Source organism: Pseudophryne corroboree, unplaced genomic scaffold (assembly GCF_028390025.1).
Source record: "Pseudophryne corroboree isolate aPseCor3 unplaced genomic scaffold, aPseCor3.hap2 scaffold_147, whole genome shotgun sequence".
Classification (NCBI taxonomy): Eukaryota; Metazoa; Chordata; class Amphibia; order Anura; family Myobatrachidae; genus Pseudophryne; species Pseudophryne corroboree.
Window position 1 is genome coordinate 334,663 of NW_026968099.1, and position 26,400 is coordinate 361,062.

Genomic DNA, 26,400 nt, shown 5'->3' on the forward strand with positions numbered 1-26,400 from the left:
GTCCAGTGTTGGGAAGGTCAGGCATCGCAAACGACACAATTGGACTCTCCTTGTGGATTTGGGATTTCAAAGAACGCACAGTTCTTTGCGGTGCTTTTGCCAGCTTGAGTCTTTTCAGTTTTCTAGCGAGAGGCTGAGTGCTTCCATCCTCATGTGAAGCTGAACCACTAGCCATGAACATAGGCCAGGGCCTCAGCCGTTCCTTGCCACTCCGTGTGGTAAATGGCATATTGGCAAGTTTACGCTTCTCCTCCGACAATTTTATTTTAGGTTTTGGAGTCCTTTTTTTTCTGATATTTGGTGTTTTGGATTTGACATGCTCTGTACTATGACATTGGGCATCGGCCTTGGCAGACGACGTTGCTGGCATTTCATCGTCTCGGCCATGACTAGTGGCAGCAGCTTCAGCACGAGGTGGAAGTGGATCTTGATCTTTCCCTAATTTTGGAACCTCAACTTTTTTGTTCTCCATATTTTATAGGCAGAACTAAAAGGCACCTCAGGTAAACAATGGAGATGGATGGATTGGATACTAGTATACAATTATGGACGGACTGCCACGGTTAGGTGGTATAAAAAAACCACGGTTAGGTGGTATATAATACAATTATGGATGGACGGACTGCCTGCCGAGTGCCGACACAGAGGTAGCCACAGCCGTGAACTACCGCACTGTACACTGGTTGATAAAGAGATAGTAGTATACTCGTAACAACTAGTATGACGACGGTATAAAGAATGTAAAAAAAACCACGGTTAGGTGGTATATAATACAATTATGGTTGGACGGACTGCCTGCCGAGTGCCGACACAGAGGTAGCCACAGCCGTGAACTACCGCACTGTACACTGGTTGATAAAGAGATAGTAGTATACTCGTAACAACTAGTATGACGACGGTATAAAGAATGAAAAAAAAACCACGGTTAGGTGGTATATATTATAATACAATTATGGATGGACGGACTGCCTGCCGAGTGCCGACACAGAGGTAGCCACAGCCGTGAACTACCGCACTGTACACTGGTTGATAAAGAGATAGTAGTATACTCGTAACAACTAGTATGACGACGGTATAAAGAATGAAAAAAAAACCACGGTTAGGTGGTATATATTATAATACAATTATGGTTGGACGGACTGCCTGCCGAGTGCCGACACAGAGGTAGCCACAGCCGTGAACTACCGCACTGTACACTGGTTGATAAAGAGATAGTAGTATACTCGTAACAACTAGTATGACGACGGTATAAAGAATGAAAAAAAAACCACGGTTAGGTGGTATATATTATAATACAATTATGGTTGGACGGACTGCCTGCCGAGTGCCGACACAGAGGTAGCCACAGCCGTGAACTACCGCACTGTACACTGGTTGATAAAGAGATAGTAGTATACTCGTAACAACTAGTATGACGACGGTATAAAGAATGAAAAAAAAACCACGGTTAGGTGGTATATATTATAATACAATTATGGATGGACGGACTGCCTGCCGAGTGCCGACACAGAGGTAGCCACAGCCGTGAACTACCGCACTGTACACTGGTTGATAAAGAGATAGTAGTATACTCGTAACAACTAGTATGACGACGGTATAAAGAATGAATAAAAAACCACGGTTAGGTGGTATATAATACAATTATGGTTGGACGGACTGCCTGCCGAGTGCCGACACAGAGGTAGCCACAGCCGTGAACTACCGCACTGTACACTGGTTGATAAAGAGATAGTAGTATACTCGTAACAACAACTAGTATGACGACGGTATAAAGAATGAAAAAAAAACCACGGTTAGGTGGTATATATTATAATACAATTATGGATGGACGGACTGCCTGCCGAGTGCCGACACAGAGGTAGCCACAGCCGTGAACTACCGCACTGTACTGTGTCTGCTGCTAATATAGACTGGTTGATAAAGAGATAGTATACAATACTACTAATATACTGGTGGTCAGGCACTGGTCACCACTAGTCACACTGGCAGTGGCACTCCTGCAGCAAAAGTGTGCACTGTTTAATTTTAATATAATATTATTTATCATGTACTCCTGGCTCCTGCTATAACAACCTGCAGTGCTCCCCAGTCTCGCCCACAATTATAAGCTTTATATACAATACATTGATGTGCAGCACACTGGGCTGAGCAGTGCACACAGACTGAGTCACTGTGTGACTGTGTATCGTTTTTTTCAGGCAGAGAACGGATATATTAAATAAAACAAACAACTGCACTGTCTCTGGTGGTCACTGGTCACTGTGGTCGTCAGTCACTAAACTCTGTCTGCACTCTCTTCTAATCTACAGTATCACAGCAATCTCTCTCTCTCTCTCTCTTCTAAATCTAATCTAAATGGAGAGGACGCCAGCCACGTCCTCTCCCTATCAATCTCAGTGCACGTGTGAAAATGGCGGCGACGCGCGGCTCCTTATATAGAATCCGAGTCTCGCGAGAATCCGACAGCGTCATGATGACGTTCGGGCGCGCTCGGGTTAACCGAGCAAGGCGGGAAGATCCGAGTCGCTCGGACCCGTGAAAAAAAAAGTGAAGTTCGTGCGGGTTCGGATTCAAAGAAACCGAACCCGCTCATCTCTAATGATAATGAGATAAAATTAAAATATATATATCTATATATATCACACTAGTACTGCAGCCGGACAGGTATATATTATGTAATGACGGACCTGCTGGACACTGTCTGTCAGCACTGCAGACTCCTAAAGTAAGCTACTAGTATCAAGAAGATAGAAAAAAAAAAACCACGGGTAGGTGGTATACAATTATGGATGGACGAGCGACTGCCGACACAGAGGTAGCTACAGCCGTGGACTACCGTACTGTGTCTGCTGCTAATATAGACTGGATGATAATGAGATAAAATTAAAAAATATATATATATCACACTAGTACTGCAGCCGGACAGGTATATATTATGTAATGACGGACCTGCTGGACACTGTCTGTCAGCACTGCAGACTCCTAAAGTAAGCTACTAGTATCAAGAAGATAGAAAAAAAAAACCCACGGGTAGGTGGTATACAATTATGGATGGACGAGCGACTGCCGACACAGAGGTAGCTACAGCCGTGGACTACCGTACTGTGTCTGCTGCTAATATAGACTGGATGATAATGAGATAAAATTAAAATATATATATATTATATATCACACTAGTACTGCAGCCGGACAGGTATATATTATGTAATGACGGACCTGCTGGACACTGTCTGTCAGACTCAGCACTGCAGACTCCTAAAGTAAGCTACTAGTATCAAGAAGATAGAAAAAAAAAAACCACGGGTAGGTGGTATACAATTATGGATGGACGAGCGACTGCCGACACAGAGGTAGCTACAGCCGTGGACTACCGTACTGTGTCTGCTGCTAATATAGACTGGATGATAATGAGATAAAATTAAAATATATATATATATCACACTAGTACTGCAGCCGGACAGGTATATATTATGTAATGACGGACCTGCTGGACACTGTCTGCAGAATGCGTTTATAAAAACACCACACGACGAGTGTTTAACTTTTTCAGGCAGACAATCACAATATACTGGTGGTCAGCAGACAATCACAATACTGGTGGTCAGTGGTCACTGGTCAGTCACACTGGCAGTGGCAGCAAAAGTGTGCACTGTACTTAAAATATGTACTCCTGCTATAACTGCTCCCCAGTCTCCCCCACAATTAAGCTGTGTGAGCAGTGAGCACTCAGCACAGTCAGATAATGATATACAGTATTACATATAATGCAGCACACTGGGCTGAGCACAGATATGGTATGTGACTGTGTCACACTGTGTATCGTTTTTTTTCAGGCAGAGAACGGATTAATTAAACTGGTGGTCACAGGTCACACTATCAGCAGCAAGTAGTACTCCTCCTAATAATATGCTCCCCAAAATTTGTGTCTCTCTCTAGTACTCTAGTCTAAACGGAGAGGACGCCAGCCACGTCCTCTCCCTATCAATCTCAATGCACGTGTGAAAATGGCGGCGACGCGCGGCTCCTTATATAGAATCCGAGTCTCGCGATAGAATACGAGCATCGCGAGAATCCGACAGCGGGATGATGACGATCGGGCGCGCTCGGGTTAACCGAGCAAGGCGGGAAGATCCGAGTCGCTCGGCCCCGTGTAAAAAAACCTGAAGTTCGGGCGGGTTCGGATTCCGAGGAACCGAACCCGCTCATCTCTACCCTCTATACAGTACACTGACCTCTATATACCTGCTAGTACATCCCTGATGCCTATATTCCCTAAGCTAAATCCGTGACGCCTCTATTCCCTACGCTACATCCCTGACGCCTCTATTCCCTATGCTACATCCCCGACGCCTCTATACCCTACGCTACATCCCTGATGCCTCTATTCCCTACGCTACATTCCTGATGCCTCTATAACCTACGCTACATCCCTGACGCCTCTATACCCTACGCTACATCCCTGACGCCTCTATACAGTACAATGCATTACTGATCCCTCTAGACCATACATCCTCATTACATCAGAGAGATAGTGAAACACTGGAAAAAATAAGGATAAAGTGGACTACAGAAACTGATGCTCTAAACAAAGGAGAGAGAGAGAGAGAGAGAAAAGCACAAGGGAAAGTGGGCAATCGGAACACCATAGAGAGAGGAGAGATAGAAATGCCTGAAAAAGTAAAGGGGGTTGGGTATGGCATCCGGCGCTCGGGATTCCAGCAGTCACATGATACCTAATCCTAACCCTCTGGGGGGGTGGCGGATAGGGCTAACCCTCAGGGGGTGGCAGCTAGGACTAACCCCCCCCCCCCTCCTAGTGCCTTCCCTAACACCCCCTCCCCCGGTCCTAACCCTCCCTCCAATACTCGCCTTCGGGATGTTGGCTGTCTGTGTGCCGGCACCAGTCTCCCAAGTGGTGTCAGGATTCCAACATCGGTCAAATGACCGCCGGTATACCGTCTGCCGGGATGGTAAATGTATCCTGAGGACAGGTAGTGAGTGTGGAGGGATAGGTGGTTCAGTAAAATGTAACAGCTCAAACTGCGATCATTCACTGATAAATTGATTTATAGCTCTCCCTTTTTAACCATTGCAGTCATAAAAGCAATGTTTTTTAAACTTTTAAATAAAGCTTGTTAGCATCCCCAGCACACTGTATATGCTGGGAGATGTAGTTCTCAATATGAAAACATTTAATTACTGTATGAACTCTAATTCCCCAACTGAAACCTTTCACAAACACACACTCCTAAATCTAGTACACACACACACACACACACACACACACACACACACACACACACATTTCCCCAGTACTGACAACTCTCATCACTTCCACACACTGACAACTCCCTCCTGCTCCTCTCCCCACTGACACTGACAGCTCCCTCACAGTCACACACATCCTCCACCCCCCCACACACACACTGATAGCACACATGCACAAATCCCCCCCTCCTCGACACTAACTGTCACGGACTGCTTGGGCAGCAGGGGGCAGGCTCTGACTTGAAGTGCTGAAATTCAACAGCTCTCTCGAACTTGCAAGGCATGGCTGTGCAGCTGTCTCCAGCCATCTCATTGCCCACTGTGTAATTTGTGGCGTTCTCTGATGTTCCCCGCTCTGCCTCTACAACCGGCACATAATGTACAGCAGTGGTAACTCCTGAGTATGGGCCTGGAGAACTCCGCCTACCGGGGGGTAGGGATTAATAATTTCAAAGGGGCAGAGCTAGGAGTGAAGCAGTGGACAGCAGTGGAGGGGCGTTTCAAACTGTAACAGGGTTGGGACAATTTCAGTATCCTTCCCTCACCGTCTAATTGGTCAGTCCCACGCCGAGACTGCAGAACTCTATCCCTTAGCCACGGTTGGCACAGCTGGATGGTGCCCCTGGCAAGTGCCATCCTGGCCAAGGGGTAGATACGCCCCTGAGGGTCAGGCCCAGCAACAGAAATCTCGGGGCCCAGTACACTGATATCTCTGGGGCCCCCTCAACCCCCCCTTAACTTGGCAGAGGGATCTTTAAAGAAAAATGGAGCCTTTGACTCGGACCGTCAGTGAGGCCGGCAGGTGGTTTTCATACTGGGCTATCCAGCTCTTCGGTGGCGGTGGCAGGGACATTCAGAAAAGGGCCAGCACAGCAACATGCATAATCATGGCAATACAGTGTGGACCACAGGGACTGGACAAAGTGATGGGGTAAAAGGAGGGGGGAGGGTTTAGTTGGCCTGTTAATTGTTTTCCTGCTTAAATTGAGCAGTTGGTGGATACACTTTAGAAAGCAATATTGGCACTGTGGCCCCATTATTTCTGTTCTTAATACTTGGAGCCCTGAACAAGTGTCCCCTTTGTCCCCCCTGTCACCGGGCCTGTTCAGGCGTTACCTATGGAGAAGCTGCGACATGACATCCTAGGACACGATACTGCACCATGCATCACCATTATATTTCAGTGTGCCTTGTCAATATTTAAATCTTGTTCTGTGTGACGTGAGTTGTAAATGGTTGAAAATCTCTGTGCTACAGTATCGTCACCATGTAGTTATAACAACACCGCAAAACCACCAAAAGACGTGTTTTGGTAGAGGGACTGCTGGAGGGGCCCATTGGGGCCCCCAGTTTGCTACCCCACCCCAGTATACCTGTGCTGTAGCCAGTGGAAGGGGCACTATCTTCCCGGTGATCTCTTCGAGAAGATGGTGCCGCACATAGAAAGCAAAGACTCTGGCTGCACTCTCCTGCCCTCGCTCTAAGCAAGGTGATCGGGCCACAAAAGGACCCCTGTCGGACCCCGGCCTGTGGGCCACAAAAGGATGCATTGGGGGCGGCATGCGGCCCATGGGTTTGACACCCCTGCCCTAGAGTATCAAAATTTGTTTCACGGCACCCCTAGGCCAAAGTTTTTTTTATTGAGAAATTCAGAAAAAAATATAAAATTAAGTAAATTGTGTTTATAGCATGTCATCCTCAGGTTCAGTTATGTTGTGAGGGAATGGTTTTGCCAATTTAATAAAGTATAAATAATTTTAATTGGTCCTGGACCACCAAACTATGCTACCAGTGCAAGAACCCCAGTTTGGAAACTACTGCCATAAAATAAACCTTTTTTGTTTTTTTTAAACTACATGTAATACACCTTAGATCTCAGTTCCTAAAAGGTTTTAAACCTTTGCATACAGTAAACTACACATATTTAAAAATCCTACACCGGGCACAAGTGCTCACGGGCCAATTTCATGGCAGTCTCGGATAGGAGGGCATTGTGGATTCACCAAGGGAATGCTGATGCTGACTCCAAGAAGAAAGGGAGTCTCTTCCCTATGAAGGTGAAGCCTTGTTTGGCGACGGCCTAGTTAATTTGATCTCGGCAGCTCCCGCAGGTAAGTCATCCTTCTTGCCCTATGTTCCCTCTCAACGGATGAAGACGCATCATTATCTGACGCAGTCATTTCGGCCCAATAGATATGCAAGAAGTTAAGATTCCCCTTTCTTTGCAGGTAGAGGAAGGAAAAGAGGGAAGAGGTCTGTAGCCTCTTCAAGATCGCAGGAGCAGAGATCGTCCTCTGCTTTTGCCAAATCCACTGCATGACGCTGGGGCTCTCTTGCAGGAGCCCGCACCAGTGGGGGGCACGTCTAAAACTCTTCAGTCAGTTCTGGATTCATTCGGACCTGGACTCGTGGGTTTTACAAATAGTGTCCCAAGGGTACAAACTGGGGTTTCAAGACGTTCCCCCTCACCGATTGTTCAAATCAGCCTTAGTCAGCAGGGAGAAGGTTTTTATTCAAGCCTCTTCGTGGTCCCGAAGCCGGACGGCTCAGTCAGACCAATCTTAAATCTGAAATCCCTTAATTTCTACCTAAAGAAATTCAATTTCAAGATGGAATCTCTCAGGGTAGTGATCTCCAGTCCGGGGGATAAAGGAGATTTCATGGTTTTGGTAGACATAAAGGATGCCTACTTATATGTTCCCATTTAGCCACTGCATCAAGCTACCTGAGGTTTGCAATTCAGGATTGTCATTACCAATTTCAGACGTTGCCGTTTGGTCTGTCCACGGCTCCGAGGATTTTCACCAGGGTGATGGCGGAAATGATGGTTCTCCTTCGCAAGCAAGGAGTCACAATTATCCCGTACTTGGATGATCTCCTGATAAAGGCGAGATCCAGGGACCAGTTGGTGCAAAACATCTACTCTCCCTGACAGTTCTTCAACAACATGGTTGGCTCCTAAACTTGCCAAAATCGCAGTTGGTCCCAATGACGCGGTTGTTGTTTTTGGGAGTGATACTGGACACAGAAGAGGTTTTCTTCTAGTGGAAAGGCTCTGGAGATCCAGAGTCTGGTCAAACAAATTCTGAAACCAGCAAGAGTGTTAATCCATCATTGCATTCAGTTGCTGGGGAAGATGGTTGCGGCCTACGAGGCCATTCAGTTTGGCAGGTTCCATGCCAGAGTGTTCCAGTGGGACCTGTTGGACAAGTGGTCCGGATCCCACCTACACATGCACCGGAGGATAATCCTGTCTTCCAAGACCAGAATCTCACTCCATTGGTGGCTGCACAGTTCTCACCACCTAGAGGGGCGATGGTTCGGGATCCAGGACGGGATCCTAGGGACCACGGATGCAACCCTCTGAGGCTGGAGAGCAGTCACACAGGGGGAAAACATCCAAGGAAGATGGTCAAGTCTTCCTTGGATGTTTTCATCTCCACATAAATGTTCTGGAGTTAAGGGCCATTTAATAACTGCAGACACAGTACGCACTGGGACGGGTGCCCAGCATCCTCTACGGACTAAGAGAAAAGGATTTACCGGTAGGTATTAAAATCCTATTTTCTCCAACGTCCTAGAGGATGCTGGGGACTCCGTAAGGACCATAGGGATAGACGGGCTCCGCAGGAGACATGGGCACTTTAAGAAAGACTTTAGTTCTGGGTGTGCACTGGCTCCTCCCTCTATGCCCCTCCTCCAGACCTCAGTTTGATACTGTACCCAGTGGAGACTGGGTGCTTTTCAGGAGCTCTCCTGAGCTTTCTGACAGAAAGTATTTTGTTAGGTTTTTCATTTTCAGGGAGCACTGCTGGCAACAGACTCCCTCATCGAGGGACTGAGGGGAGAGAAGCAGCCCTACTCTCTGAGTTGCAAGGTCCTGCTTCTTAGGCTACTGGACACCATTAGCTCCAGTGGGATTGGTACGCAGGATCTCACCCTCGCCGTCCGTCCCAGAGCCGCGCCGCCGTCCCCCTCGCAGAGCCGGAAGATAGAAGCCGGGTGAGTATGAGAAGAAAAGAAGACTTCAGAGGCGGCAGAAGACTTCATGATCTTCACTGAGGTAACGCACAGCACTGCAGCTGTGCGCCTTTGCTCCCATACACCTCACATACTCCGGTCACTGTAAGGGTGCAGGGCGCAGGGGGGGCGCCCTGGGCAGCAATATAAACCTCTTTCGCAAAAATATAACATATATACAGCTGGGCACTTTATATATGTATAAGCCCCCACCAATTTTACAGTTTAAGCGGGACAGAAGCCCGCCTCCGAGGGGGCGGGGCTTCTCCCTCAGCACTCACCAGCGCCATTTTTTCTCCACAGCACCGCTGAGAGGAAGCTCCCCGGACTCTACCCTGCTTATACCACGTTAGACAAGAGGGTTGAAAAGAGGGGGGGGGGGCACATAATTCGCAAATTACATACAGCAGCACTACTGGGCAAACATTAAGTTACTGTTTTATTCCTGGGTTATATAGCGCTGGGGGGTGTGCTGGCATACTCTCTCTCTGTCTCTCCAAAGGGCCTTGTGGGGAAACTGTCTTCAGAAAAAGCATTCCCTGTGTGTGAAGTGTGTCGGTACACGTGTGTCGACATGTCTGAGGAAGAAGGCTATATTAGAGAGGAGCGGGAGCAAATGAATGTGGTGTCTCCGCCGACAGCTGATTGGATGGATATGTGGAATGTTTTAAATGCTAGTGTAAACTCATTGCACAAAAGATTAGACAAGGCAGAAGCTTTGGGACAGTCAGGGTTTCAACCCATGCCTGATCCTATGTTGCAGGGACTGTCAGGGTCTCATAAGCGCCCACTATCCCAGATTGTTGACACAGATACCGACACGGATTCTGACTCCAGTGTCGATTACGATGATGCAAAGTTACAGCCAAAATTGGCAAAATCCATTTGATTTATGATTATGGCAATAAAAGATGTTTTGCACATCACAGAGGAACCCCCTGTCGCTGACAAGAGGGTACATATGTACAAGGGAAAGAAGCCTGAGGTAACCTTTCCCCCCTCACACGAGCTGAATGAGTTATGTGAAAAAGCTTGGGAATCTCCAGATAAAAGACTGCAGATTTCCAAAAGGATTCTTATTAGAGATGAGCGGGTTCGGTTTCTTTGAATCCGAACCCGCACGAACTTCACTTTTTTTTTCACGGGTCCGAGCGACTCGGATCTTCCCGCCTTGCTCGGTTAACCCGAGCGCGCCCGAACGTCATCATGACGCTGTCGGATTCTCGCGAGACTCGGATTCTATATAAGGAGCCGCGCGTCGCCGCCATTTTCACACGTGCATTGAGATTGATAGGGAGAGGACGTGGCTGGCGTCCTCTCCATTAGAATAGATTAGAAGAGAGAGAGAGAGAGAGAGAGATTGTGCAGACAGAGTTTACCACAGTGACCAGTGCAGTTGTTGTTAAGTTAACTTTTATTTAATATATCCGTTCTCTGCTATATCCGTTCTCTGCCTGAAAAAAACGATACACAGCAGTCACACAGTGTGACTCAGTCTGTGTGCACTCAGCTCAGCCCAGTGTGCTGCACATCAATGTATAAAAGCTTATAATAATTGTGGGGGAGACTGGGGAGCACTGCAGGTTGTTATAGCAGGAGCCAGGAGTACATAATATTATATTAATTTAAAATTAAACAGTGCACACTTTTGCTGCAGGAGTGCCACTGCCAGTGTGACTAGTGGTGACCAGTGCCTGACCACCAGTATAGTAGTATATTGTTGTATACTATCTCTTTATCAACCAGTCTATATTAGCAGCAGACACAGTACAGTGCGGTAGTTCACGGCTGTGGCTACCTCTGTGTCGGCAGTCGGCACTCGGCAGGCAGTCCGTCCATCCATAATTGTATAATTATATACCACCTAACCGTGGTATTTTTTTTTCTTTCTTTATACCGTCGTCATAGTCATACTAGTTGTTACGAGTATACTACTATCTCTTTATCAACCAGTGTACAGTGCGGTAGTTCACGGCTGTGGCTACCTCTGTGTCGGCAGTCGGCAGGCAGTCCGTCCATCCATAATTGTATTATTATAATATATACCACCTAACCGTGGTTTTTTTTTCATTCTTTATACCGTCATAGTGTCATACTAGTTGTTACGAGTATACTACTATCTCTTTATCAACCAGTGTACAGTGCGGTAGTTCACGGCTGTGGCTACCTCTGTGTCGGCAGTCGGCAGGCAGTCCGTCCATCCATAATTGTATTATAATATATACCACCTAACCGTGGTTTTTTTTTCATTCTTTATACCGTCATAGTCAGTCATACTAGTTGTTACGAGTATACTACTATCTCTTTATCAACCAGTGTACAGTGCGGTAGTTCACGGCTGTGGCTACCTCTGTGTCGGCAGTCGGCAGGCAGTCCGTCCATCCATAATTGTATTATAATATATACCACCTAACCGTGGTTTTTTTTTCATTCTTTATACCGTCATAGTCAGTCATACTAGTTGTTACGAGTATACTACTATCTCTTTATCAACCAGTGTACAGTGCGGTAGTTCACGGCTGTGGCTACCTCTGTGTCGGCACTCGGCAGGCAGTCCGTCCATCCATAATTGTATTATAATATATACCACCTAACCGTGGTTTTTTTTTCATTCTTTATACCGTCATAGTGTCATACTAGTGGTTACGAGTATACTACTATCTCTTTATCAACCAGTGTACAGTGCGGTAGTTCACGGCTGTGGCTACCTCTGTGTCGGCAGTCGGCAGGCAGTCCGTCCATCCATAATTGTATTATAATATATACCACCTAACCGTGGTTTTTTTTTCATTCTTTATACCGTCATAGTCAGTCATACTAGTTGTTACGAGTATACTACTATCTCTTTATCAACCAGTGTACAGTGCGGTAGTTCACGGCTGTGGCTACCTCTGTGTCGGCAGTCGGCAGGCAGTCCGTCCATCCATAATTGTATTATAATATATACCACCTAACCATGGTTTTTTTTTCATTCTTTATACCGTCATAGTCAGTCATACTAGTTGTTACGAGTATACTACTATCTCTTTATCAACCAGTGTACAGTGCGGTAGTTCACGGCTGTGGCTACCTCTGTGTCGGAACTCGGCAGGCAGTCCGTCCATCCATAATTGTATTACAATATATACCACCTAACCGTGGTTTTTTTTTCATTCTTTATACCGTCATAGTCAGTCATACTAGTTGTTACGAGTATACTACTATCTCTTTATCAACCAGTGTACAGTGCGGTAGTTCACGGCTGTGGCTACCTCTGTGTCGGAACTTGGCAGGCAGTCCGTCCATCCATAATTGTATTATTATAATATATACCACCTAACCGTGGTTTTTTTTTCATTCTTTATACCGTCATAGTGTCATACTAGTTGTTACGAGTATACTACTATCTCTTTATCAACCAGTGTACAGTGCGGTAGTTCACGGCTGTGGCTACCTCTGTGTCGGCAGTCGGCAGGCAGTCCGTCCATCCATAATTGTATTATAATATATACCACCTAACCGTGGTTTTTTTTTCATTCTTTATACCGTCATAGTCAGTCATACTAGTTGTTACGAGTATACTACTATCTCTTTATCAACCAGTGTACAGTGCGGTAGTTCACGGCTGTGGCTACCTCTGTGTCGGAACTCGGCAGGCAGTCCGTCCATCCATAATTGTATTACAATATATACCACCTAACCGTGGTTTTTTTTTCATTCTTTATACCGTCATAGTCAGTCATACTAGTTGTTACGAGTATACTACTATCTCTTTATCAACCAGTGTACAGTGCGGTAGTTCACGGCTGTGGCTACCTCTGTGTCGGAACTCGGCAGGCAGTCCGTCCATCCATAATTGTATTATTATAATATATACCACCTAACCGTGGTTTTTTTTTCATTCTTTATACCGTCATAGTGTCATACTAGTTGTTACGAGTATACTACTATCTCTTTATCAACCAGTGTACAGTGCGGTAGTTCACGGCTGTGGCTACCTCTGTGTCGGCAGTCGGCAGGCAGTCCGTCCATCCATAATTGTATTATAATATATACCACCTAACCGTGGTTTTTTTTTCATTCTTTATACCGTCATAGTCAGTCATACTAGTTGTTACGAGTATACTACTATCTCTTTATCAACCAGTGTACAGTGCGGTAGTTCACGGCTGTGGCTACCCCTGTGTCGGAACTCGGCAGGCAGTCCGTCCATCCATAATTGTATTACAATATATACCACCTAACCGTGGTTTTTTTTTCATTCTTTATACCGTCATAGTCAGTCATACTAGTTGTTACGAGTATACTACTATCTCTTTATCAACCAGTGTACAGTGCGGTAGTTCACGGCTGTGGCAACCTCTGTGTCGGAACTCGGCAGGCAGTCCGTCCATCCATAATTGTATTACAATATATACCACCTAACCGTGGTTTTTTTTTCATTCTTTATACCGTCATAGTCAGTCATACTAGTTGTTACGAGTATACTACTATCTCTTTATCAACCAGTGTACAGTGCGGTAGTTCACGGCTGTGGCTACCTCTGTGTCGGCAGTCGGCAGGCAGTCCGTCCATCCATAATTGTATTATAATATATACCACCTAACCGTGGTTTTTTTTTCATTCTTTATACCGTCATAGTCAGTCATACTAGTTGTTACGAGTATACTACTATCTCTTTATCAACCAGTGTACAGTGCGGTAGTTCACGGCTGTGGCTACCTCTGTGTCGGAACTCGGCAGGCAGTCCGTCCATCCATAATTGTATTACAATATATACCACCTAACCGTGGTTTTTTTTTCATTCTTTATACCGTCATAGTCAGTCATACTAGTTGTTACGAGTATACTACTATCTCTTTATCAACCAGTGTACAGTGCGGTTGTTCACGGCTGTGGCTACCTCTGTGTCGGAACTCGGCAGGCAGTCCGTCCATCCATAATTGTATTACAATATATACCACCTAACCGTGGTTTTTTTTTCATTCTTTATACCGTCATAGTCAGTCATACTAGTTGTTACGAGTATACTACTATCTCTTTATCAACCAGTGTACAGTGCGGTAGTTCACGGCTGTGGCTACCTCTGTGTCGGCACTCGGCAGGCAGTCCGTCCATCCATAATTGTATTACAATATATACCACCTAACCGTGGTTTTTTTATACCACCTAACCGTGGCAGTCCGTCCATAATTGTATACTAGTATCCAATCCACCCATCTCCATTGTTTACCTGAGGTGCCTTTTAGTTCTGCCTATAAAATATGGAGAACAAAAAAGTTGAGGTGCCAAAATTAGGGAAAGATCAAGATCCACTTCCACCTCGTGCTGAAGCTGCTGCCACTAGTCATGGCCGAGACGATGAAATGCCAGCAACGTCGTCTGCCAAGGCCGATGCCCAATGTCATAGTACAGAGCATGTCAAATCCAAAACACCAAATATCAGAAAAAAAAGGACTCCAAAACCTAAAATAAAATTGTCGGAGGAGAAGCGTAAACTTGCCAATATGCCATTTACCACACGGAGTGGCAAGGAACGGCTGAGGCCCTGGCCTATGTTCATGGCTAGTGGTTCAGCTTCACATGAGGATGGAAGCACTCAGCCTCTCGCTAGAAAAATGAAACGACTCAAGCTGGCAAAAGCACAGCAAAGAACTGTGCGTTCTTCGAAATCCCAAATCCACAAGGAGAGTCCAATTGTGTCGGTTGCGATGCCTGACCTTCCCAACACTGGATGTGAAGAGCATGCGCCTTCCACCATTTGCACGCCCCCTGCAAGTGCTGGAAGGAGCACCCGCAGTCCAGTTCCTGATAGTGAGATTGAAGATGTCAGTGTTGAAGTCCACCAGGATGCGGAGGATATGGGTGTTGCTGGCGCTGGGGAGGAAATTGACCAGGAGGATTCTGATGGTGAGGTGGTTTGTTTAAGTCAGGCACCCGGGGAGACACCTGTTGTCCGTGGGAGGAATATGGCCGTTGACATGCCAGGTGAAAATACCAAAAAAATCAGCTCTTCGGTGTGGAGGTATTTCACCAGAAATGCGGACAACAGGTGTCAAGCCGTGTGTTCCCTTTGTCAAGCTGTAATAAGTAGGGGTAAGGACGTTAACCACCTCGGAACATCCTCCCTTATACGTCACCTGCAGCGCATTCATAATAAGTCAGTGACAAGTTCAAAAACTTTGGGTGACAGCGGAAGCACTCCACTGACCAGTAAATCCCTTCCTCTTGTAACCAAGCTCACGCAAACCACCCCACCAACTCCCTCAGTGTCAATTTCCTCCTTCCCCAGGAATGCCAATAGTCCTGCAGGCCATGTCACTGGCAATTCTGACGATTCCTCTCCTGCCTGGGATTCCTCCGATGCATCCTTGCGTGTAACGCCTACTGCTGCTGGCGCTGCTGTTGTTGCTGCTGGGAGTCGATGGTCTTCCCAGAGGGGAAGTCGTAAGACCACTTTTACTACTTCCACCAAGCAATTGACTGTCCAACAGTCATTTGCGAGGAAGATTAAATATCACAGCAGTCATCCTACTGCAAAGCGGATAACTGAGGCCTTGACATCCTGGGTGGTGAGAAACGTGGTTCCGGTATCCATCATTACTGCAGAGCCAACTAGAGACTTGTTGGAGGTACTGTGTCCCCGGTACCAAATACCATCTAGGTTCCATTTCTCTAGGCAGGCGATACCGAAAATGTACACAGACCTCAGAAAAAGAGTCACCAGTGTCCTAAAAAATGCAGCTGTACCCAATGTCCACTTAACCACGGACATGTGGACAAGTGGAGCAGGGCAGGGTCAGGACTATATGACTGTGACAGCCCACTGGGTAGATGTATGGACTCCCGCCGCAAGAACAGCAGCGGCGGCACCAGTAGCAGCATCTCGCAAACGCCAACTCGTTCCTAGGCAGGCTACGCTTTGTATCACCGGTTTCCAGAATACGCACACAGCTGAAAACCTCTTACGGCAACTGAGGAAGATCATTGCGGAATGGCTTACCCCAATTGGACTATCCTGTGGATTTGTGGCATCGGACAACGCCAGCAATATTGTGCATGCATTACATCTGGGCAAATTCCAGCACGTCCCATGTTTTGCACATACCTTGAATTTGGTGGTGCAGAATTTTTTAAAAAACGACAGGGGCGTGCAAGAGATGCTGGCGGTGGCCAGAAAAATTGCGGGACACTTTCGGCGTACAGGCAGCACGTACAGAAGACTGGAGCACCACCAAAAACGCCTGAACCTGCCCTGCCATCATCTGAAGCAGGAGGTGGTAACGAGGTGGAATTCAACCCTCTATATGCTTCAGAGGTTGGAGGAGCAGCAAAAGGCCATTCAAGCCTATACAACTGACCACGATATAGGAGGTGGAATGCACCTGTCTCAAGCGCAGTGGAGAATGATTTCAACGTTGTGCAAGGTTCTGCAACCTTTTGAACTTGCCACACGTGAAGTCAGTTCAGACACTGCCAGCCTGAGTCAGGTCATTCCCCTCATCAGGCTTTTGCAGAAGAAGCTGGAGACATTGAAGGAGGAGCTAAGACAGAGCGATTCCGCTAGGCATGTGGGACTTGTGGATGGAGCCCTTAATTCGCTTAACAAGGATTCACGGGTGGTCAATCTGTTGAAATCAGAGCACTACATTTTGGCCACCGTGCTCGATCCTAGATTTAAAACCTACCTTGGATCTCTCTTTCCGGCGCACACAAGTCTGCTGGGTTTCAAAGACCTGCTGGTGAGAAAATTGTCAAGTCAAGCGGAACGCGACCTGTCAACATCTCCTCCTTCACATTCTCCCGCAACTGGGGGTGCGAGGAAAAGGCTCAGAATTCCGAGCCCACCCGCTGGCGGTGATGCAGGGCAGTCTGGAGCGACTGCTGATGCTGACATCTGGTCCGGACTGAAGGACCTGACAACCATTACGGACATGTCGTCTACTGTCACTGCATATGATTCTATCACCATTGATAGAATGGTGGAGGATTATATGAGTGACCGCATCCAAGTAGGCACGTCACACAGTCCGTACTTATACTGGCAGGAAAAAGAGGCAATTTGGAGGCCCTTGCACAAACTGGCTTTATTCTACCTAAGTTGCCCTCCCACAAGTGTGTACTCCGAAAGAGTGTTTAGTGCCGCCGCTCACCTTGTCAGCAATCGGCGTACGAGGTTACATCCAGAAAATGTGGAGAAGATGATGTTCATTAAAATGAATTATAATCAATTCCTCCGCGGAGACATTGACCAGCAGCAATTGCCTCCACAAAGTACACAGGGAGCTGACATGGTGGATTCCAGTGGGGACGAATTGATAATCTGTGAGGAGGGGGATGTACACGGTGATATATCGGAGGATGATGATGAGGTGGACATCTTGCCTCTGTAGAGCCAGTTTGTGCAAGGAGAGATTGATTGCTTCTTTTTTGGTGGGGGTCCAAACCAACCCGTCATTTCAGTCACAGTCGTGTGGCAGACCCTGTCACTGAAATGATGGGTTGGTTAAAGTGTGCATGTCCTGTTTTGTTTATACAACATAAGGGTGGGTGGGAAGGGCCCAAGGACAATTCCATCTTGCACCTCTTTTTTCTTTTATTTTTCTTTGCGTCATGTGCTGTTTGGGGAGGGTTTTTTGGAAGGGACATCCTGCGTGACACTGCAGTGCCACTCCTAGATGGGCCCGGTGTTTGTGTCGGCCACTAGGGTCGCTTATCTTTCTCACACAGTCAGCTACCTCATTGCGCCTCTTTTTTTCTTTGCGTCATGTGCTGTTTGGGGAGGGTTTTTTGGAAGGGACATCCTGCGTGACACTGCAGTGCCACTCCTAGATGGGCCCGGTGTTTGTGTCGGCCACTAGGGTCGCTAATCTTGTCATGTGCTGTTTGGGGAGGGTTTTTTGGAAGGGACATCCTGCGTGACACTGCAGTGCCACTCCTAGATGGGCCCGGTGTTTGTGTCGGCCACTAGGGTCGCTTATCTTTCTCACACAGTCAGCTACCTCATTGCGCCTCTTTTTTTCTTTGCGTCATGTGCTGTTTGGGGAGGGTTTTTTGGAAGGGACATCCTGCGTGACACTGCAGTGCCACTCCTAGATGGGCCAGGTGTTTGTGTCGGCCACTAGGGTCGCTAATCTTACTCACACAGCTACCTCATTGCGCCTCTTTTTTTCTTTGCGTCATGTGCTGTTTGGGGAGGGTTTTTTGGAAGGGACATCCTGCGTGACACTGCAGTGCCACTCCTAGATGGGCCCGGTGTTTGTGTCGGCCACTAGGGTCGCTTATCTTTCTCACACAGTCAGCTACCTCATTGCGCCTCTTTTTTTCTTTGCGTCATGTGCTGTTTGGGGAGGGTTTTTTGGAAGGGACATCCTGCGTGACACTGCAGTGCCACTCCTAGATGGGCCAGGTGTTTGTGTCGGCCACTAGGGTCGCTAATCTTACTCACACAGCTACCTCATTGCGCCTCTTTTTTTCTTTGCGTCATGTGCTGTTTGGGGATGGTTTTTTGGAAGGGACATCCTGCGTGACACTGCAGTGCCACTCCTAGATGGGCCCGGTGTTTGTGTCGGCCACTAGGGTCGCTTATCTTTCTCACACAGTCAGCTACCTCATTGCGCCTCTTTTTTTCTTTGCGTCATGTGCTGTTTGGGGAGGGTTTTTTGGAAGGGACATCCTGCGTGACACTGCAGTGCCACTCCTAGATGGGCCAGGTGTTTGTGTCGGCCACTAGGGTCGCTAATCTTACTCACACAGCTACCTCATTGCGCCTCTTTTTTTCTTTGCGTCATGTGCTGTTTGGGGAGGGTTTTTTGGAAGGGACATCCTGCGTGACACTGCAGTGCCACTCCTAGATGAGCCCGGTGTTTGTGTCGGCCACTAGGGTCGCTAATCTTGTCATGTGCTGTTTGGGGAGGGTTTTTTGGAAGGGACATCCTGCGTGACACTGCAGTGCCACTCCTAGATGGGCCCGGTGTTTGTGTCGGCCACTAGGGTCGCTTATCTTTCTCACACAGTCAGCTACCTCATTGCGCCTCTTTTTTTCTTTGCGTCATGTGCTGTTTGGGGAGGGTTTTTTGGAAGGGACATCCTGCGTGACACTGCAGTGCCACTCCTAGATGGGCCCGGTGTTTGTGTCGGCCACTAGGGTCGCTTATCTTTCTCACACAGTCAGCTACCTCATTGCGCCTCTTTTTTTCTTTGCGTCATGTGCTGTTTGGGGAGGGTTTTTTGGAAGGGACATCCTGCGTGACACTGCAGTGCCACTCCTAGATGGGCCCGGTGTTTGTGTCGGCCACTAGGGTCGCTTATCTTTCTCACACAGTCAGCTACCTCATTGCGCCTCTTTTTTTCTTTGCGTCATGTGCTGTTTGGGGAGGGTTTTTTGGGAGGGACATCCTGCGTGACACTGCAGTGCCACTCCTAGATGGGCCCGGTGTTTGTGTCGGCCACTAGGGTCGCTAATCTTACTCACACAGCTACCTCATTGCGCCTCTTTTTTTCTTTGCGTCATGTGCTGTTTGGGGAGGGTTTTTTGGAAGGGACATCCTGCGTGACACTGCAGTGCCACTCCTAGATGGGCCAGGTGTTTGTGTCGGCCACTAGGGTCGCTGAGCTTAGTCATCCAGCGACCTCGGTGCAAATTTTAGGACTAAAAATAATATTGTGAGGTGTAAGGTGTTCAGAATAGACTGAAAATGAGTGTTAATTATGGTTATTGAGGTTAATAATACTATGGGATCAAAATGACCCCCAAATTCAATGTTTTAAGCTGTTTTTTAGGGTTTTTTGAAAAAACCACCCGAATCCAAAACACACCCGAATCCGACAAAAAAAATTCGGTGAGGTTTTGCCAAAACGCGGTCGAACCCAAAACACGTCCGCGGAACCGAACCCAAAACCAAAACACAAAACCCGAAAAATTTCAGGCGCTCATCTCTAATTCTTATGGCGTATCCTTTCCAATCAACGGATAGGTTACGATGGGAATCCTTCCCTAGGGTGGACAAAGCATTAACACGCTTATCCAAGAAGGTAGCCCTCCCGTCCCAGGATACGGCTACCCTCAAAGAGTGTGCTGACCGCAAACAGGAGATTACCCTGAAGTCCATTTATACACATTCAGGTACCTTACTCAGACCGGCAATTGCGTCGGCCTGGGTGTGTAGTGCTGTAGCGGCATGGACAAATACCTTATCTGAGGGGATGGATAGCCTAGACAAGGATACTATTTTATTGACCCTGGGGCATATAAGAGATGCTGTCCTATATATGTGTGTATGCAAACTACAGGTGGTGCTGCAGGGCCCACACCCTTTTACTTGTCTTGTAGAGCAGCTCTGAAGCTGTTACAGTGCCCAGCTGCTGCAAGAAATCAGCTTGAATGCTTCAGGGGCTTGGGCATGGCCAACATGAGCCCGACACAGAAGGAGGGTGGGGGTGTTTAATGCAAACTTGGGGTTATCCAAGCGCCGCAAAAGGCCGCCATGCCCTGCATGCCCCTTTTCTCTTTTCATATACAGATGAGGGTTCCAGCCAACTTTGGCCCACTGCTTGGATGACATCACCGTATGCAAACCCGTCTGCTGCAGACCTTCCCCCAGGAATGCTTGCAATAGTTGTTGCATATGGTTTAATGTCTGAGGGTGCTTCAGTATTAGGCAGCCTTCCGCCCTCCCATGTTCATCTGAAAAGATGTGGTCTCCCTGCAGTTGTTGTCCCCAGACGAGAGTTCCCTTGTGCTTCCTCAGTTAAATCTCCTTAACTTGACGGGGGTGTGCCCGAGCAGCCACCCTCCCCAGCCCTATCCCAACACATACTTATCTTGCATATGAGATCTCTTGATCATGAAGATAGTTCTCACAGGTTGAGGTTCATCCTGGCCCCGCTCCCCGCTGGAGAGCGCTGATGGGGACAGCAGCGGGGCTTCAGCAGAAGGGTGAGTACGTGTGGCCAGAGACCTCCCTTCCCATGTGCAGGCCTGCAGAGTCTGCCGTGCAGGATGGGGCATGTGGCACTCTCCCTCCCAGGGGCTCTTCCAGATGTAGCTCCTCAGCAGTATTTTTCCCGGGCTGCGCGGCGCTCTCCCCGACTGGCATCCGCCCTGGAACACTGCCTTCCTCAACGCAACATCAGCAGGGGGCCCTGGCCTCATCACCATCCCAGGTCTTTCTCATGTATGTATCATGTATGTGTGTGTGATATATGTATGAATCATATATGTTTGTGATATATATATATATATATGTATCTATCTATCTATCTATCTATCTATCTATCTATCTATCTATCTATCTATCTATCGTATGTGTGTGTATATATATATATGTATCTATCATGTATGTATGTATGTATCTATCTTGTATGTATGTGTTCTATCTATCTATCTATCTATCTATCTATCTATCGTGTGTGTGATATATGTATGTATCTATCATGTATGTGTTATATGTATGTATCACACCTTCCTCTATACATATACATACATACATACATACATACACACACACACACACACCTATATCTGTACGTACACTGACATACACACACCAACATCTATACATTAACACGCTGACCCCTAAACGTACACCAACGTACCCACACCTGCATCTATACCTACACATGCTGACACGTGGACGTACACCGGCTTACCCACATGTGAATCTATACATACATGTGCTGACACCTGGACATACACTGATGTACCCACACCTAACATCTATACATACACATGCTAACACCTGGACGTATACAGACGTACCCACATTTGCATCCATGCATATATAGATGTAGGTGTGTGTACGTCAGTGTACGTCCAGGTGTCAACGCGTGTATGTATAGATGCAGGTGTGGGTACGTCTGTGTATGTCCAGGTGTCAGAATGTGTATGTATAGATGCAGGTGTGGGAAGGTCAGTGTAGGTTCAGGTGTCAGCGCGTGTATGTATAGATGCAGGTGCTTGTATGTCCAGATGTCAGTGCATGTATGTATAGATGCAAGTGTGGGTACGTCGGTGTATGTCCATTTGTCAGCGCGTGTATATATAGATGCAGGTGCTTGTATGTTGGTGTATGTCCAGGTGTCAGCATGTGTATGTATAGATGCAGGTGTGGGAATGTTGGTGTATGTCCAGGTGTCAGGGCGTGTATGTATGGATATTAGGTGTGGGTACATCAGTGTATGTCCAGGTGTTAGCGCATGTATGTATAGATGTATATATACACACACATACGATAGATAGATAGATAGATAGATAGATAGATAGATAGATAGATAGATAGATAGATATTATAAGGGCACGGTCGTGCCCTTATATTAAGGCTGAATCGAACAAACGGAATTCTCCCATAGGGAACTTCTGAGATGGGGGCATGGTGTTTGAGGGGCTACACCTCAAAACTGATTGGACGTACTGAGCTGAAATTTGGCATGGGCGTGTAGAATCGTCACCCGGTGCTGCATGCCAAATTTCAGGGCAAAATAATAAAAAATGAGGAATTGGGAGTAACCTAAAGTTCCAACTGTCAGTTTTTTTCTGTGACTTCCTTTGTGGCTTTTTGACACCGTTTTCCTATAGAGTGAATTAGATATTTTTTGGGAAGGCATAACTCCGGATAGAGGACGAATTAAGACTTGGGGTTTGTTTTACTAGATAGAGTATGCCCCAGTGTAGTGCCTTTTGGGGTTGTGGTTTTTCAGAAAGTTATAGGGTTTTTTTAATTAAGAGAAATATGCCCCATTATAGAGATAGGGCTTTTCAATTTGTTGCGGCTGCGCAGTGGCCGCCAGGAGAGCGAGAGTGAGTGAGGGAAGGGGTCTCGTGCAGGCTGAGGTTATAAAAGTAGCCGCTGGCGGCGGGAGGAGAGCCAGCGGTTCCTGGGTGTGTGCACCTGCGGTCCCTTACAGACTGCAGCCTGTCCCTTACACCTGCTGTGTGTCCGGCCTACCCCCCCCCCCCTCCCTGCTGTGTGTCCAGCCACCCCCCCCTCACCTGCTGTGTGTCCGGCCTACCCCCTCCCCTGCTGTGTGTCCAGCCCCCCCCCCTCCCTGCTGTGTGTCCGGCCTACCCCCCCCCCTCCCTGCTGTTTGTCCGGCCTACCCCCCCCCCCTGCTGTGTGTCCAGACCCCCCCTCACCTGCTGTGTGTCCAGCCACCCCCCCCCCCACCTGCTGTGTGTCCGGCCTACCCCCCCTCCCTGCTGTTTGTCCGGCCACCCTCCCCTCCCCTGCTGTGTGTCCGGCGGCCTACCCCCCCCCCCTCCCTGCTGTGTGTCCGGCCTACCCCCCCCTCACCTGCTGTGTGTCCAGCCCCCCCCCCCTCACCTGCTGTGTGTCCAGCCCCCCCCTCCTCCCCTGCTGTGTGTCCGGCCTACCCCCCCCCTCCCTGCTGTTTGTCCGGCCACCCTCCCCTCCCCTGCTGTGTGTCCGGCCACCCTCCCCTGCTGTGTGTCCGGCCACCCTCCCCTCCCCTGCTGTGTGTCCGGCCTACCCCCCCCCTCCCCTGCTGCGTGTTCAGCCCCCCCCCCTCACCTGCTGCGTGTCCAGCCCCCCCCCCTCACCTGTTGTGTGTCAAGCCCCCCCCCTCACCTGCTGTGTGTCCAGCCCCCCCCTCACCTGCTGTGTGTCCAGCCCCCCCCCCTCACCTGCTGTGTGTCCAGCCCCCTCCCTCACCTGCTGTGTGTCCAGCCCCCCCCCCTCACCTGCTGTGTGTCCAGCCCCCCCCCTCACCTGCTGTGTGTCCAGCCCCCCCCTCACCTGCTGTGTGTCCAGCCACCCCCTCTCCCCTGCTGTGTGTCCGGCCTACCCCCCCCTCTCCCTGCTGTGTGTCCGGCAACCCTCCCCTCCCCTGCTGTGTGTCCTGCCTACCCCCCCTCCCTGCTGTGTGTCCAGCCACCCCCCCCCTCACCTGCTGTGTGTCCGGCCTACCCTCCCCCCCCCCCTCCCCTCTCCTGCTGTTTGTCTGGCCACCATCCCTCCCCTCCTGTGTGTTCGGCAACTCCCCCCTCTTCCCGCTGTGTTCGGCCACCCCCTACCCCCTCCCATCCCTGCCGTGTGTCCGGTCACCCTCCCCTCTCTGCTGTGTGTCCAGCCACCCCCCCCCTCTCTGCTGTGTGTCCGGCCACCCCCCCCAGACACGCAGCGCCTGACACACACAGACATGCAACGCCTGACACGCATACGCATATGCAGCGCCTGACACACACGCACACACACACACACACACACACACACAGCACCTGACACACACGCACACACACAGCACCGGACACACACACACACAGCACCGGACACTCACACGGACCTGACACACGCGCACACACACTCACACGCAGCACCTGACACACACGCAGCACCTGACACACGCACACACAGACGCAGCACCTGACACTCACACGGACCTGACACACACGCACACACTCACACGCGGCGCCTGACGCACATAGACATGCGGCGCCTGACGCACACGCGGCGCCTGACGCACACGCGGCGCCTGACTCACACGCGGCGCCTGACGCACACGCGGCGCCTGACGCACACGCGGCGCCTGACAGACACGCGGCGCCTGACACACACGCACAGGCAGCGCCTGGCACACACGCACAGGCAGCGCCTGGCACACACGCACAGGCAGCGCCTGACACACACGCAGCGCCTGACACACACAGACACGCAGCGCCTGACACACACAGACACGCAGCGCCTGACACACACAGACACGCAGCGCCTGACGCACAGGCAGCGCCTGACACACACGCACACGCACAGGCAGCGCCTGACACACGCAGCGCCTGACACACGCAGCGCCTGACACACACACGCACCTGACACTCACATGCTCCTGACACACGCAGCACCTGACATACTCACATGCAGCACCTGACACACACGCAGACACGCAGCATCTGACACACACACACGCAGCACCTGACACACACACGCAGCACCTGACACACAAACACGCAGACACGCAGCGCCTGACACACACGCAGACACGCAGCGCCTGACACACACGCAGACACGCAGCGCCTGACACACACGCAGACACGCAGCGCCTGACACACACGCAGCGCCTGACACACACGCAGCGCCTGACACACGCAGCGCCTGACACACACGCAGACACGCAGCGCCTGACACACACGCAGCGCCTGACACACACGCAGACACGCAGCGCCTGACACACACGCAGACACGCAGCGCCTGACACACACGCAGCGCCTGACACACACGCAGCGCCTGACACACACGCAGCGCCTGACACACACGCAGACACGCAGCGCCTGACAGACACGCAGCGCCTGACACACACGCAGACACGCAGCGCCTGACACACACGCAGACACGCAGCACCTGACACACACGCAGACACGCAGCACCTGACAGACACGCACACACACACACACACACACAGCACCTGACACAGATATGCAGCGCCTGACACACACACGCAGACATACAGCGCCTGACACACACACACGCAGACATGCAGCACCTGACACACACATGCAGCACCTGACAGACACACACACCCACACACACACACAGACATGCAGCACCTGACACACCCACACACACACGCATGCATCACCTGACACACCCACACACACAGACATGCATCACCTGACACACCCACACACATATACAGACATGCAGCACCTGACACACACACACACACACACACAGACATGCAGCGCCTGACACACACACACACATACAGACATGCAGCACCTGACACACACACACACACACACACATACAAACATGCAGCACCTGACACACACACACACACACACACACACACACGCAGCACCTGACACACATATATACATGTGGCATTTAACGCACACACGCACAGCACCTGACACACAATCATATACACTCAGAGCACCTAACACACACATACACTCGCAGCACCTCACACACACTCGTATACACACGCAGCACCTGCCACTCACACATATATACACATGCAGCACCTGCCACTCCCACATACATGAACAGCACCTGACACACACATACACGCGCAGCACCTGACGGTCACACACATACAGATGCGACAGCTGACACAAACACATACACGCTCAACACCTGACACCCACGTGGCAGCTGACGCATACAAATGCAGCACCTGAAA